The 15,823-nt window shown below is 37.7% G+C and overlaps 1 protein-coding gene across 1 annotated transcript in view; it reads right to left on the bottom strand.

Annotated features, from left to right (window-relative positions):
* Positions 1-15,823, bottom strand: part of SRFBP1 (serum response factor binding protein 1) — a 65,200-nt gene that overhangs the window by 26,819 nt on the left and 22,558 nt on the right. The gene's annotated exons all lie outside the window — the stretch shown is intronic.

Here is a 15,823-nt window from a genome sequence, read left to right as displayed (position 1 = left end):
TCTGGTGAACAAGGAATACAAAACTTAAAAGGGAAAAATATAAATACGCTACTTTATTAAGTATACACCCACAATAATCCCATATTAGAGAAATATAGTCAAAGGCACCCTACCAACCAATGCACACACTCTTTCTTCTTGAAAATCATCTCTGTTTTCTCAAATGTCTAAAAACACCCCAAGCCAAAACCTGAAAAGTAATGTGTTGACATACTGACTGCCTATGGAGGGATGATAAACTGCTGAGATCGAGAGACTCCTCCTCCCTGAGACAGACCATGCCTTCTCTCGTGGGAGAGAGACAGCTACTGGAGATAACACACTACTGGCATTAGTGCTCCAGCTGGCAAATGCTGGCACACTGATGGATAATGGGCAGTAAGCAACAATGGAAGAGATAATTTTCTTTAAGTTACAAACCCCTATCTCCACTTCTGTCATGAAATCCTTTGGAGACAGGGATACAAGACTCTCTGCAGGGTGATGTACATGACACAAAGCACGATGGTGCAGCTGTCTGTCCTGGCAGAGCCCCCAGTGGCCACTGGAATGCCAAGATGACACTGGAAAGAGGTGGCAAAGGAGTTGCAGCAGTAGGACCAGCCTGACTCAATTTTTCCAACAGTATGGGATTGATGCTCCTCCAGTCATTCACTGCCCAGGCAGCTGCTCCAGTGGGCAGTGGAGCAATGTCAGGAGAATTGACCTGTCAGCCAGTTGGATCCTCTCAGGCTGCAGGCAGATGATCAGGACTTGGCTTGAGATTAAGATGAATAAACAGGATGTGAAAAGCTACTGGACATAAGAAAACTGCTGGCTGTGATAGATAATGCAAGAAGCTGCAGAGTGACTGTACAGATCATCAGGACAAAGTTACACAAAAACCAGACAAGCTCCATGGAAAGGTGGAGCACAGGGCAGACTTTAGGGGTGGACATCTTGGAAGGTAACTGAATTAGTAATAGCGCACGAAGCCAAGAATGCATGCACAGTTACCCTGAAACACCAAATCTGTGGAAAAAGTAACTATGGGCAGGCAAAGACTGGCCTGGGCTGGAAAAGTGAGCACTGGGGCACAGGAAGAGGTAGATGTGGGGCAGGGACTCATCTCTGAACAGCATACAGGAGGCAGCAAGCTCACCCCAGTACTTAAAGAAACTTAAACCAACAATATTGGGAGGTGTTTTTTTTTTTAATAAACCATAACTGTCCTACACAGGAAGACAAGACTATATAGAAGAGAAGTATGTCAAACATAAATGGTATGTGAAAATCGGATTTCATGCTTATATTGATTGTGGCTGCTCAGATGACACTTTATCCAAGTGATACTGAGTAAGGCAGAGGGTGTAACCTAAAAGGCATGGAAATGTAATTTATTAAATAACCTCTGGAAGAGAGCAAAACAAAAAAACTCACTGTCAAATGAGGCTTCAACACATATCAGAAATGCAAGATTTTTCATACAATATGTATTCCCAGCTTTGCTGTTTCAGGCAGTTTTAGATGACTCAGAAAAAAAATCCAGTCTGCCAGTGGCCTGTGGAAGCAATTTAAGAGTCCTCAGACTACTGAAAACAACACGATTTCAATTTTGTTTTGACTAGTATTTTTTGTTTATCACAAAATTCATTACTTTTCACTATTATTTTTTCATATCTTCTTAGCTGTGCAAGTTTTAAGCGCTTCCATACGAAAAGATGACTTTCATCTTAAAATGGTGAAACTTCTACAAAAAATAATTAATAGAATCAGGGCATAGAACAGAATAGAAACAGAACACCTTTACCAAAAGTCATATTTCTAGTGAAATCTCAACTATTAATATTAATTACCCATTAATACACTTCTAGCTTTTAAAACATAACTGTAATTTTTACTCTTAAGCCTATATTTGAGAATACTTTCTCACAAAGTTTCTTGTATTTTTCCAGAGTATTCAGTCTAATTTTGCTACTTTCTGTCATTTTTCTAGGTTGCTTACAGAGGAAAAAGGCACAAAAGAAAAAGATTCCAGAATATTTTTCAGTCTTTTTTTTTTTTCCTACAGTTTAATCCCTGTGTGTCTTCTTGTCAAAACCAATTTGCTCCCCTAAGTCTTTACTAAGTTCAGTATTTTACTAATTCAGAACAAAAGCAGTCTTAGATTTATGGGTAAGTATTACCATTGTGAAAAGGCACAAAAATAGGATATCTTCAAAGTAGTGAAATAAATTGGACATGGCTCACCTGAAAGCTTATCCATCTTCCAAAAAGAAACAAAATCTATTATAACAGCACAAATTTGTTTAACTTATGAAGGCATGTTTTCCAGAAATGCAGTGCTGTAACCGATTATTATCAAACTGATTATGAAGAAAAAGAATACTTTCCTTCCTCAGCAGTTTATAAATCCAAATCCCTTGTCAGTAGCTGTGACCTAAATACACACAGAAGAATTTCCAGTGTAAGTCACATTAGTGGACTGCCACACCAAAGTAAATGGCACTCTGCCTATATAAAAAAATAGAATAAGTAAATCCCAAGCCTCTATCTTCTCAAGTCCCCATTTTACCAGTTATGCAACCAAGATCAACAGTACTACCAGAAGAAGAATTTAGATAAAATTAAAAAACAGAATAACAAAATAAATAATCTGGTAAGGAAAATGTGACATTGTCTAGTTAAACATGGTTTAAACTTATTAGGAAGTTTATTGAACAAATCAGTGCTACATTGATATACCTGCTTTATTATAAAATCCCTATGTGATTCTACCACAGACAAAGCTAAGCTAATTTCAAGACTGACTGCCAGTCTTAATGAACTATTAGTAAAACACCTTGCAAGCTCTCTTCTGAGTAATTAGATGTCCTGAACTTCATCTAGCACAGAATAAAAGTTTCAAAATATATAAGACAGCATTTTCTGTATCTACTCTCATTTTTAAACTACAACTTTTAAACCAGGAATTATATGGGAGGCAGTATCTCCCTTGGTAATACCGCACAGAAGAAAGAAAAGTCTAATTCTAGACAGTCTGTAGCCTTAGCCCTGGAAATTTCATCTTCTATTTGGCTTAAGTTTTTTTCCTCAGTGGAATCCAGGCAATCCAGGTCACTCTCATCTTTATTCATCACCTGTAAATTACATAAAATCCTTCCAGAGAGGCATACTGATTCGTCCCAAATTTCCCTAACTGTACCATGATGATCGGTAAACTCAAAACACTGTACTTGCTACTTGTTCACAACTGCTCCTTCTGCAGCAAAACATTTCTTACCTGAGCACTCACTTTTGTTTTAATAATTTCCTGCTTTGTTGACTGTGACAATTCCCAGTAACAACATGAGAACGCCCACATTATGCAATTGATCAACTTATTTTACTTGGTGCTAAGAAATAGAATGGGTAATCATTAAGATGTTGCATTCATTGCATTTCTGAAGCAATTCTAAAAAGACCTGCCATTGCCTCATTTTGCAGCAGACACATCTGTGGATGTGAAAGCATTACACATTTACCAAGAATTTCCTGCTGAGAAGGACTGAGGTTTTCAACCCACAGGTGAGAATCCAGTGAGGGCCAGTAACAGTCTCATGGGAGGTAGATTGATTTGACAGGATGTCCAGGATGGTGCTGTCAGGGCCATCTCTGTCATAGGTCTGAAGCTGACTGATGTCCAGAAAATTATGAAGACTGCCAAGTCATTTGTTAAGAAGACTATTATCCTTCATGAATCTAGTAAATACCTATGCATCTTCATGCTAAAAAATTTCCTGGTTTTTTTTTTACTGCCACTGGGAAAAAAAAACCCTACACTCACCCATCCTGAAATCATCAGCCCACTCACTGGCCCATGCAGCTGAAATGGGGACTCATTCTTGGAGCTGTTGGGTGAACCACACCTGGTGCTCAGGGCAGAGGATGTGCCCTGAGATGGACTTCAGCACCTCAGCTCCCCTCTGTTATCACAATCCACTCACAGCACAGAGGGCAGGGCCTTGCTGCGCCTACTACAACACAGTACATGCTGGATTTAAATAAAATTACATTAAACCCATTTACTATTAATACTTGAAAGAGAAACGGCTATAAAGTTCATAGGAAAAGAAATAAAAGACAAGGTGTACCTAATTTACTCACACTAAGGTTAAAGATCTCTCTGCCTTATCCAGCTGGACTTGACATTCTTCCTGGCAAGACAACATTTAGGATTTTCAATGTTTGCACACATTTATGCCAGAGCCTACACCTTTCAGATAAAAAAAAAAAAAAGGAATCTATTTTTGGGAGCCGTTTTCATTATTTCTTTAGTGACTCACTTGCTTTTTAAATTACAGAAAGACACAAAATCTAAGTGGTGCTAACACGTACATCTTTTCAAAAAACACAGGACTCTACCGTGTGGTAAGAGGCCATAAAAGATAGAAACTAACCACTGTGGGGGGCATGTGTTTGGGAAGACCTTTTTATCTAATCTAATGTAGTATAATGACAAAGTAAAGACTGTCTGTTGAGGCATGTGTGCACTCAAAATTAGTATAAACAAAACAAATCAGCATATTACCAATGTACTCCTAATTCTAAGAAAATTAGATGTCACATTACAATGGGGGTAGGAATGTCTTTCCAGCCAGCAATGCTTTGTATGTTGTAGAAGTTTCTCACCATCAGAGATATAGGTACTAAGAGATTCCAAACAGAAATCTAATAGTGCTTAAATAAACACTATTTCAGAAGTTTGCACATATTCAGAAACCACATATTCCTTCAATAAAAAACTTCAAGAAATTAGCTTTCGCTAAGCTTACAGTCAATGCAGAAAGTCTGATAAATGTTCAAAAATATATGTATGTAGAGATGTGGCTTTCCATGGAAGTCAAGTTTTACTGTACACTGCACCTGTATCATAAAGGACAGACAACTACATGAAAGCAAAAGCACAAAAAAAATTTCCATGGGTATTTTTTAGTTTGTTTGTTTCATTGGTGTAGCCACCAAAGCTTTTGCAGGCAACCTGACGGGATAACTTGTTTTTGTATCACCATATACTGAAAACAGAGGTTTTATCCAGAAAAAAGGAAGACATTTTCTCTCTAATTGGAGGCAGGCTGTGTGAATTATAATTTAAATACATTCCCCTGTATCACAATAGTGATGTTCAAAAATAATTTATAAATTATCTAGAGTCTGCATCACAAAGAGGAAGAAAAGTATAAGAATTAATAGTTCTATAGTTTCTAATTCTCTTGAAGTATGCAAAGACATTTAATGTATTTTTAACGACTTCGTATGTTTTATCACTTGCCTTATATTTTCAAAAGTCTTATTGAATTTTATGTTGTTTTAACAGGTCTTAGATTACTTTTTTGAGAGGTCATATTAAAATCATTATTGAAATAATCAATTTTCAACCTTGTTGGATTAAGAACAACTTGGAGAGAAATACTACAAAACAGTTTTAAGAAAAAAACCCAGTAGAATTTAATTCATATTTTAAAGTAACAAAACTGAAGACATTACGAGAGGAAACTACCAGAATACAACTTCCCAAAAAAGTCAGAAGTTTGAGAACGACCTCAGTTTAGATGAACACAGGACAATTGATTTTGACTGGAATTAACTATTCCTAACCTGTCAAGAAACAAACAAACAACAGCAACAACAAAAAAACAAACAAAAAAATCCCCCTCCAAAATAACAGTTAATAATTGGGAATGTAAGAATGTACTTAAAGAGGAACTTGTCTAGCAATTGTTCTTTTTGTAAACTACACTGGTGTCAGGTTTTTGCTGGCACCAATTTTAAACATTACTAAATGTCTACAGTATTGCTGTCTCAGTTTAGATCCAAGTGAAATTCAGTGTTAACCTGTGGATTTTCATCTAGTAAGTTTAACAATACAAAATTTTATAGTTTTCTGGGTTTATTGTTTTCTAGAAAATTGAAGTAACAAAAATACCCATCTAACAGACAGTTAGGCATATTCCTACAGACAGTTTTGCATAAATGGTTACCTTCCTCCAGCTAAATACTCTCATTCCTCCATGCTGCATAACTTTGTCTAAAAGCAGAACAAGCAGCTGAAGGAAAGACTACTTATTCATGCTTTAATAACAAAACAAAATGAAAAAAACACTCCCCAAAAGAACACTTAACATGGCTAATTGTTTGAGCTCTTGTAAAATATCCAGACTTTATTTGGCAAGTATAGGCCGCTCTTTTCTGCCACGTTTATAAACTAATTTAATATTTCAAGAGGTATGCAAGTCAAATGCCAGCAATTACATCAGTCTACTGAGATGAACACTGCGAACTTGGCATTTTATTCTGTCAATTAGATTAAATGAATTGTTTCATTTTGGAGGTTCACATCTGATTCAGTAGTCACATTCACAGAGCGGTTTTTACTACAGCATACAGAAAGCAATTAGTAAATCTGCAATCTGTGACAATTTCAGGAGTAGAAAGTATTAGGAAAATAAGCTACAATTAAAAAGAGAAGCAAAACAAGCTTAGAAGCACAGCAAGCATGGATGCCAAAACATTATTATTGGAGCATTCTTTTAGCTTCAAACACCCCCGAGCTGCGAATGCGGCGCGATCCGCAGCTCCCGCCGCCAGCAGAGGGCGCGCCGCGCGGCGCCAGCGCGGCATCGCGAGACCCGCGAGACGGGAACAGCCGGGGCTGAGGGAGCCGCGGCGCGAGGCAAAGCACGCGGACGCGCGCACGGCACAGGCGCAGCCCCTGTGTCTGCCGCCACAGCGCACAAGGGTTCAAAGATTAGACACCACAAAGAAAATATGAACTTGTTGTTTCCGCTCCTCTTCCCAGTATGCATTGTCTCCGAGAAAATCACTCCTCCTCTAGTCCTTTCTTCAAGCTCCGATGGAGAAAAAAGTATGAATTAGTTTCTGTCCTTTCGTACAGATCTTGAAACCTCAGAAAGACAAACCTGACAGTGATTTGCCCGAGGTGAGGAATAAAGGTGGGAAGAAGAGAACATAACAAAACGCAAGAAAAGCTTTCCTTTTGGTATATGCAGATCTGTAAACTGGCTGTTAAAACCTCCTCAGCAAAACACTGGTACACGATATCTATCCAGGACACATCTTGTGTAAAACTCCACCGTCAGTAGTTCACCTTGGCAAATCCTGGCAAATCCTCTCCCAATTTTGTTGCACCTTATATAGATGCTGCGCCATATCTGATCATTCTTGACAATCTTCTTTATACATTTACTAGATTATTTGGTTGGTTTTTACATAAACAAAGATGATTTATGCAGTGTACGGCAAAATAATTATTTTTAATAGGAAGAGACTGTCTTCTGTCTGAAGACAAGGAGCAGCAATCCAGCATTTTAACAGGTACCTATGCTAACTCTGATACCCACCTAGTGGTATCCACAAAAGCCAATTTCTTTCAATCCAGTAAAAATGAACTAATGGAAATGTAATTCTCACCAGCACCACATGTACTACTGAGCATTTATCACCACTGAATTTCTTCAGTCATTTTGTTGCCCAGTTGATTTTAGTATTAGTATCTTCCCTACCCTGAAATTCTGGAATCATCAAGCTCTGTCATTCATTCACTTTTTCTGAATCATTTCCAGCACTGATCTGCACAAAACTCCACTGTTAGCTTTCCAACACTACGAAAGCCAAGCATCTATTCTTCTTTTTTGCCTACTATGTTTAACTCTACAACTAAAAAAAAAAGAAAATTCATATTCATGAACAGCTCTAAAAAAAGAAAAACCGAACTAAAATCACATAAAACCACTAGAAGCTTTGGTGAAACCTGGACAATGGCTTTTGTTTTTTTTTTTTTTTATATAAAACCATATACAGACTCAATCAAATATATTTACTATGTATTTCCTCCTTCAAAAAACTCTCACTGATTTGCAAGGCATGACTTTCATCTCCTAAAGGTACTGTTCTTACTATTCATCCATGTGTTCACCAAATCCTCACTTAAGTAAAAGTGCCAATACGTCTGTCCAGGACTGAAGTCATATTTATATTAACATTACGCTCCCAAACAGATTTCATCTTTTTTTTTTTTCTTTAAGCAGGAGGTAGCCATGGGGGAAATAAGATTTTACACACAGAAGGATCAGTTGGAATAAAGAGTCATAGCAGCTGCAGTTGCCATTCTGAATTAATTAATTTCCAAGTGACTATAAAGATACTTAATCCAATTTCTTCCCACCCCCTCACCACAAACCCTTCAAATTGAAGAAATAGGAATAAGACCTTTACCACAATATTAAATAAGAACTTCTATTAGTGAAGAACAAAAGATCTAATTTCAGTGGAAAATTTCTTCAGCAGAAAGAGGACAAAAAAGGACAGTTGATTAAGGATATTTAGACATTATGATCCACCATACTAAGTAGATTCACTGTTTACTGCAGATATTATTCTTCGCTTCTCCAGAATAAATTAAGTACAAAAGACCAGGTATACAACAATAAATTAATTAGAATTGCCTCAGACATCTCACAAGGATCATCTTATCTTGATGACACCTCAGCATAGGATGATCAAAATACAAAGGAAAGCTATGCAGTATTTACAGAAATGTTATTTTCTTTCTCAGGTTCTCATGAATTATGGAGACATTTCATAGAAGGCCCAAGTTGGTTCAGTAAAATGAAATGCATGTTAGGATAATGAAAGAAGTCAACAACAAAAAAAGTATCTACTTGAAGTACACAAATATTTTCAAAATAAGTGCAGAAACAACCTGACACTTCTGTCATTACTTGATTAACAGCAGATGTTTTGTTTTGCTGTCACTGGTCAATATTCATATATAGGCACATTAGTTGCATTATTTTTTTTAATAGTGCCAAGGCTGCATCTGTATGAAAATAAACAGTGAAAATACACATAATTCAGAAGAGAGATGAGGTCTCATCTGCAAGCCCTATTTTTTCAAAAGGTGAAAATGGCTTGTTCTGCATCCTTACAAAAAACAAGATAGTAAAATTCTTATGCAAGACTTGATTAGAAAAAGCTTCATCTGCAAGCCATATTTTTAAGATAGTTGACAACCTGCACTTAGAACATACTTTAATATTTTCCTTAAGTTGTCTCAAATCCAGCAAACAGCTGCCCTTGTGATCTGTTTTGACTTTGTAACTAGGACTGTAATGCATAAGAAAAAACCATGATAGCTGCTTCTATTTAAGTATCTTGTCAACAATAAAGTTTTCAAAATGAACCTGATGATATTTTTACTGACTTTTATTTTTAAGAAATGCAGCCCATTTTTAATGTAATCCAGTTCAGTATTTCAGTATATTAAAAAAGCCAAAAAACTTCTACTATCATAATGTAATCAAACAGTAAGAATGGCTGTCAGCTGTTTTCTTCCTCCAAATTTAAACTGTACAGTGAAAGATCCCATACTAATTTTTCTTTCCTTTTTACAATTCTAAGTATTCTTTTATGCTTGCTATACAGAAAAAAATTAAGTATCATATTCTACAGCCTTCTTATGCTGAGACTGCCCATTCAACATCTTTTGACCCTGCAAGAGGAGACATATTTATGTAGGTTCTTGATGAGGTGTTCTTTTCTCATTCTTATTCATCAGTTTAAAAAAAAAAAAACACATTAAATAGCTCATCTTTTTCCATATCTCCACACTGAGCTGTGGACTCTTACTTTGCTTTAGCCTTAATTCTGCTGCAGTGTAGCTACAGAATCCATTCCTGCAGAGCTTCACATTCCTCACTACTTCAAAATCCATCAGTTTTGTACTCAGTAACATCATCTCTGTGTATTCAGGCACATTCCTCACAGGCTGTTTGCTCTTGCTGCCACCTTTGGTGGGTTTCCTGCTTGTGTTTGGGCTCAGGAACACACTGTTTATCCACACCTTCTTCTTCTCCATACATTAAGTGGTCTTTACATTGTGTTTCCTACTTGTGAGAGCTTTTACTTCAACCTTGACATAATTTTAGATAGTCACTGAATTATTATGCAGTTTGCTTAACAAAAAGGCACACGTTGTCCAGAACAGCCATGAACTGCCAACGACAAAGCCGAATGTGCTGTTGAGAGCACAAGCAGCAAACTTTTCCATTTCCTAACAGCACCTGACATGTCTATGCCTGACCAGGGCAGACCTGGATGTATCTGCCACTCAAAGCCCCACGCTTCCTGCATTGCTGCAGAGGAATGCATCATGCATGGAGATAAAAAGTCAAACATGCACCAAAGCAAAGATCTGGACTCTCCACTGAAGGAGGGCTGAGGAAGTTCAACCCCTTCTTCTTCCCCTGGAATGGTCTACAAGTGGCATCTGGTTCACATCATTGCAAAAGCTGAACCACCACTGCCTCTGCCTTTCCTTGAGAAGCATCAAGGACTGTTCCTGAAGTTTAAGCACTTCCCATTACTCTTACTGAAACTTTTAAAGGTTAAAGATTCTGTAACATTAGAATGAATGATTGTTACCTGTTTTAAAAGAAAATACACCAGACTGTTGGAAACACATGCTAGGAGAAAGAAAAAGTGGGGAAAAAAGTGCATTAGCTTCCATTCTGACTTAAGATAATTTTACAGCGACATGTTGACTGAAAGCTAGGTTACACCATTAACCAAGAAAGGAAACAGTACTGCTAGAAGAAAATTATAAAGATTTATGAAAAAGTCTGGTATTCCTGGATATAAATATGCCATGCAAAAAGGCCATACTAAAATAAAGACGATAGAAGTTCCTCAAGCCTCATCAGTTACCCAGCCCTGTTCTCGACCTTACCACTATTACTTTCAGTAAATTGAATGACTGTTGTTCCAAGGACTATGAGTGTGAAAACATCCTTCAAACTTCAAAATATTTCATAAAATAATTTGGCTTTCAAAACCTTAATAATGGAGTTCATATTCAAGTCTACTTCTGTTAACATCTTGCTAGAATATAAGACCAAGAGAAAATAATGTAAAGCATTGCTTTTTTCTGAATCTCTTGTACTAAATTCACTATTCTGTGACAAATACTGTGGTTTAAGTGTACTAAAAAAACCTTCATTGTCTTAACTAATCTGTTTCTCCAGTGATAAATTTCAGGACAGAGAACGTATCTTTCCAAGATACTTGAAAATGACTGAAACCAACTGCTGTTCATTCATGACAAATGGAAGCCGTGTTTCCTTCAAGCACTGCAAACTGCCTTTTGTCCCCATTTTCTTAATGAGCATCCCCCAAACATGATATAGGAACACCTTCCATAATGCCAAGGTTTTTGCTGTAAGACAAAGGCAAAAGTACTCCAAGACACATGAAAGAAACAACGGTTATATTAAGATCTTACTTCAGCCAAGAAATTCCAACAACTCAAGATAAGCTACACATTGCCAAGAAATCACTAGACAATGTTTTTTTTTTTATTAAGAAACTTTAAAAAAATAGCTTCTTAAATATGGAAAGCAGTACTCTACCATGGATAATAATCCATTTTGATAGTATCATCAAGCCTGACAAACAAGTAAAGAAATACCTTTAAGTATTACCAATTTTGTATTTCATAGAACAATAAAGGACTGGAAAGGATACCATACTTCATCTTTCAAGAATTGTTGAAGATATTTTATACAGTTTTAGAAAAATGAAAACTGAAGAACTAAAAAACCAGTGTATTCCAATAGCTTTGAGAACTCCTGCAAACAATTAACCCAGGTCCTGCATCCATGTAGCTTGAGCTTTCAAATGCTCTCATTTCTCACAATGTTTACTTCTGATTGTTGTACTTCTGAGACACTTTTAATCGCATTTTCCAGTTAAGCTTTTTTTATTCTTCAGTTATAAGAACTAAAAGATATAGAATAAAAAATTAAATGTCATTCTAACAATAATACAATATATACACTACTTACAAATTCAAGTAACAAAAATTTTTTCAACACAGCCCAGAACCAACACTTCATAGATTTTTCAATATATATGCAGAAATGTGCATGCATGACTATGTAGAGCATATTAAAAAGAGTCATGGAGACACTATTAAAACCAAAAAATTAAAACCATCCTCTACCACCTCATTCCTAGGAAACAGTGTGTTAAAGTGATATTACGTCAGCACTATCTGTTCAGAATTTACTTGAGGACAGGAAAATAGCATCCCTGAGAGTTAGTGATATAACTAACAGTAACAGCAAGCATTTTGTCCTTCCTGTTGTATCAGACCATAGTTAGCAAAGATACAAGCTGGAAAGAGAAGTTAAAATCTTGTAACTGAAAGTAACTTAAAGTTCAAATCTGTTTAACTGAGGAAAATCCTGTTGAGTTGCAGGCTCAAAAAGTTTGTGAGTTTACAGGCAGCTGAACTGAGAAATGTAACTCTTAAGAAAGCAAAGAATTCTCCCTGATGAGGATTTCAAACCATTAGATTTTTTTTTTTTTTCTGACTAAGAGAAACTTAATTTATTGGATCAAAAACTTCAGTAAAACAGACAACTGTTTCAAGATTGCAGAATTTCAGTCTTTCTTCCCCGAGACTGAAACAAATTCCCTGTAAAATGGAATCCCCCAATAATGCATTTGGAGGTCATCAGAATTCATAAAGACTTCTCTGCCAACAGTCCTCAGGGGCCCATTTTTTCCCTTCTGGATACATAATGAGGAGAAAGTAGGTCTGGGTCTGTTCTTGACGATGGAAAAAAAAGGACTGATGTTTAGAAAGAGATGTCTCTATGCATGGTTTAATACAATGGCTTTTATTGGGGGTGGCTTCTGGAAGCTCCTCAAAGCTTCCACTATGCCCAGCAGAGCAAGTTCCTGAAGGCTCTGATGATAGACGTGTTGCTGACCCAATTAGAGAAGCCTGTAATGCCTCTGCAATGACATATTTAAGAAATAAAAATACCACACAGCCCTTCCTCTTCTTCCAGGGGTGAGGAGGTGCCAGGGCCGTTCTAGTGCCGCGAGTGGCTGCCAGGGCCATGCGGCATGCCATCTTGGCACAGCCTGCAGTGAACTTTGCCTGCTGAGCTGCTCTCAGCCAGCCGTGCTGCGAGCACAAGGGCAGAGGTGGCAGCAGCAGCTTCTCCTTTTGGGTGCCCTGCTGAATGAAGAGAGGAGTGGAATGGGCACCACGGCCGTGGCCAGCCCTGCCCGCGCCGTGCCGGCGAGGGGCACAGTGAGCAGCTCCAATACTGAGCCCAGGCAGGATCCACCTTTCAGTGCTGCAAAACCCTGTAAGAACCTTTCAATCAACAGAACTAGAGAACAAACGAATTTACGGACAACAATTTTCTCCTGAGTCATAGAAAAGGAAAAGGTGAGGACGTGAAGAGAACAACATGGCGACACTAAGGCTGGTGAAGGAAGGGAGAGAGAGGAGGTGCTCCAAACATGAACTGAGACGCTTCTACAAGCTGTGGTGAGGACTGTAACACAACAGCTTCCCTGTAATTCATGAAGTGCATGGGGGGATGCAGAGATCCTCTTGCAGGCCGTGAGAAAAGGTGCTCACACAGGAGCAGGTGGATGCCAAAAAGCTGTAATCTAGTAGGAAACCCAAACAGAGAGAGCAGACCCTTGCTCCCAGAAATAGAAAAAGAGGACCCTTGCTTCCAAACTAAAGCAGCTTATCCTTAAAAGACTACATACAGCCCGTGAATTAAAATGACCTATGCCATGTAGTTTGGGAGGAGTATTTTGCCTGTGGGAGAGATTCATGTTAATGCAGGTTGGGTGGGACTGCTACTTGTGAAAAATTGAAACCATGTTGGAAAAGTTCACAGAGAACTGTTTCCCACGGAAAGGACCCCATGGCATAGCAGAAGAGACTTCTCTCCCTAACTGAACTGAAAAAAGATTTTAAGTGAAAAACTGACCAAAACTTCCATGCCCTGGCTCCCTGCACTGTCAGTAGTTAAGAGGTGGCTGAAGGGAAGAAAAACTTGTTTTAAAGCTTTATTTTAGTTCTTATCGTCATCTTTTAATTCTGTTTCTTTTTACTTTTTAAGTTTTGAGCCTGTTTTGCCCCTGGAGTGTTTTCTCCTAATCCTTACCTCAACTCATGAGCCTGCCAGTTTCTTTCCCCCTCCTCTGCTCAACTCTAGCAGAGAGTATGAGCGAATGGTTTTCCTCGTGGGTGCCTGGTGCTTAGCCAGTGTCAAACCATGACACTCTGGCAACAGGGAAGAACTTGGAAGAAAAATTGTACTACTTTCTTCAACCTACAGAAAGCCTTCAGGCCTCCAACAAATAAAGAATTTCCAGAAGTTTTAAGTTGCCACTTCATTAAATCTTTTATCTTGAAAATACACACACTATTGAACTCTGGTCCAGCATCCATTTTCTGGCTCCAAATCCTTTCACCTGCTTTAATTATTTTGTTGCATTTTCGGTCTTTTCAATTGAATGTTTCTTTGGAGTTTGTAGCTCCTCAAGACTAATCTAATCATTCAGTAAGAGAAAAGAGACATTTTTTCTCACATAAAACATGTGAGAAGTTCATGGACAACTTCTTGGTGTTAAGAGAACATGAAAAATTGTTTTATCCTGCACACAGCCCATTAATTTTGAAAGCATTTTGAATTTCATTTGGCATGTGATTGAGATTCACACACTAAAACTGCTAAAATAATCTAGAATAACTTATACCTTAGTTACTCTAAACTGCAACTTTATAGATCACTTTCTATTTCTGTTGTGTCCAATCTTTTCTTAAAATTCTCAAATTCATCAATTTCAGTTATGTGAAGATGTTTTTTATGAACCTTATGATCTATAATTTAAGACAAAAGGTTGCTGGGAGTGAGGTTTTGCCAATATAGAATCTTCCATTGATCTGAAAGAACACTACCAGTTTGTGTGAAAGCTTTTTTACTTTTTCCATGCTGAATGAGGAATATTTCTATGCCAAATCTAAAAATTTCTGTTAGTTCAGAAATCAACAGTGGTTGAAAAAATATGTAAACAATTAGTGCCTTTTAGGTTGTGATTCATAAGAAACAGGAGTTTTTCTTTCAGCTAAGAAACAAATACATTATAGAGCTAGTGTCAACTTGTGCATCTTTAAAGTCTAAAAACCTCCACGTAACCAACCTTTTTCCTATTAAATATTCGTGTAATAATGCATTGTTCTTAACAATAAAGTCACATTAAGCCACTTAAAATTTCAGATAACCAAGAGCATTTACCAGTTTCTACCCAAGAAGTAGGAGAGTTTTTCCTTCTCAGCAGCTTACTTTGAGGACCACTGCCTCTCTATAATCTATTTCAGAGCAAAATTTGCCTTCAGGTCTCTGGACTACAAATCTACTCTCCCCTGACAACCACTCTTAAAGCTGCCACTTACAAGCCCTGTACATATTCATACCAAGTGAAGCAACACTTGAGTGTATTTGGCCCATATAGCCCTGAGTGCAGGCAGGCTTCTAGGTGTCTCCCTGAGCCTGTCCTGGAAGGAAAAGCACAAAGTGGACAAAACAAAGACTCCAGGTAAATGCGTGCACAACAAACTTTGCAGTGAAACCCTCTCAAGTACACTCACAAAAGCCCCATGAAACATGGACTTCTGAGCTCAGTGCTCCAGCACACCTGACCACTTGATCTTTCTCTTAGAAACTGAGACACATATACTTGGCATTAAAAAACAGTTTTTTAAAAAATTAGGAGAAAAGGGGAGAGAGAGGAAAAGGAGCAAATACAGGACCAAATACAAGTTTAAGATGGCTGGGAAGTCAGTAATGCAGAGTGCCTCAATATTACTGTCATGGTGTTTGAGCAGTGCTGCCCATTTTCTTTTCCCTTTTACTGGTTTATGAAGACTCTTATTGGAAGTTTTAAGCTGGCACAAAGTACATCTAAA

The sequence above is a fragment of the Erithacus rubecula genome, assembly GCF_903797595.1.
Source record: "Erithacus rubecula genome assembly, contig: SUPER_Z_unloc_5, whole genome shotgun sequence".
Lineage (NCBI taxonomy): Eukaryota > Metazoa > Chordata > Aves > Passeriformes > Muscicapidae > Erithacus > Erithacus rubecula.
This window is presented reverse-complemented; position numbering and strand designations above follow the sequence as displayed.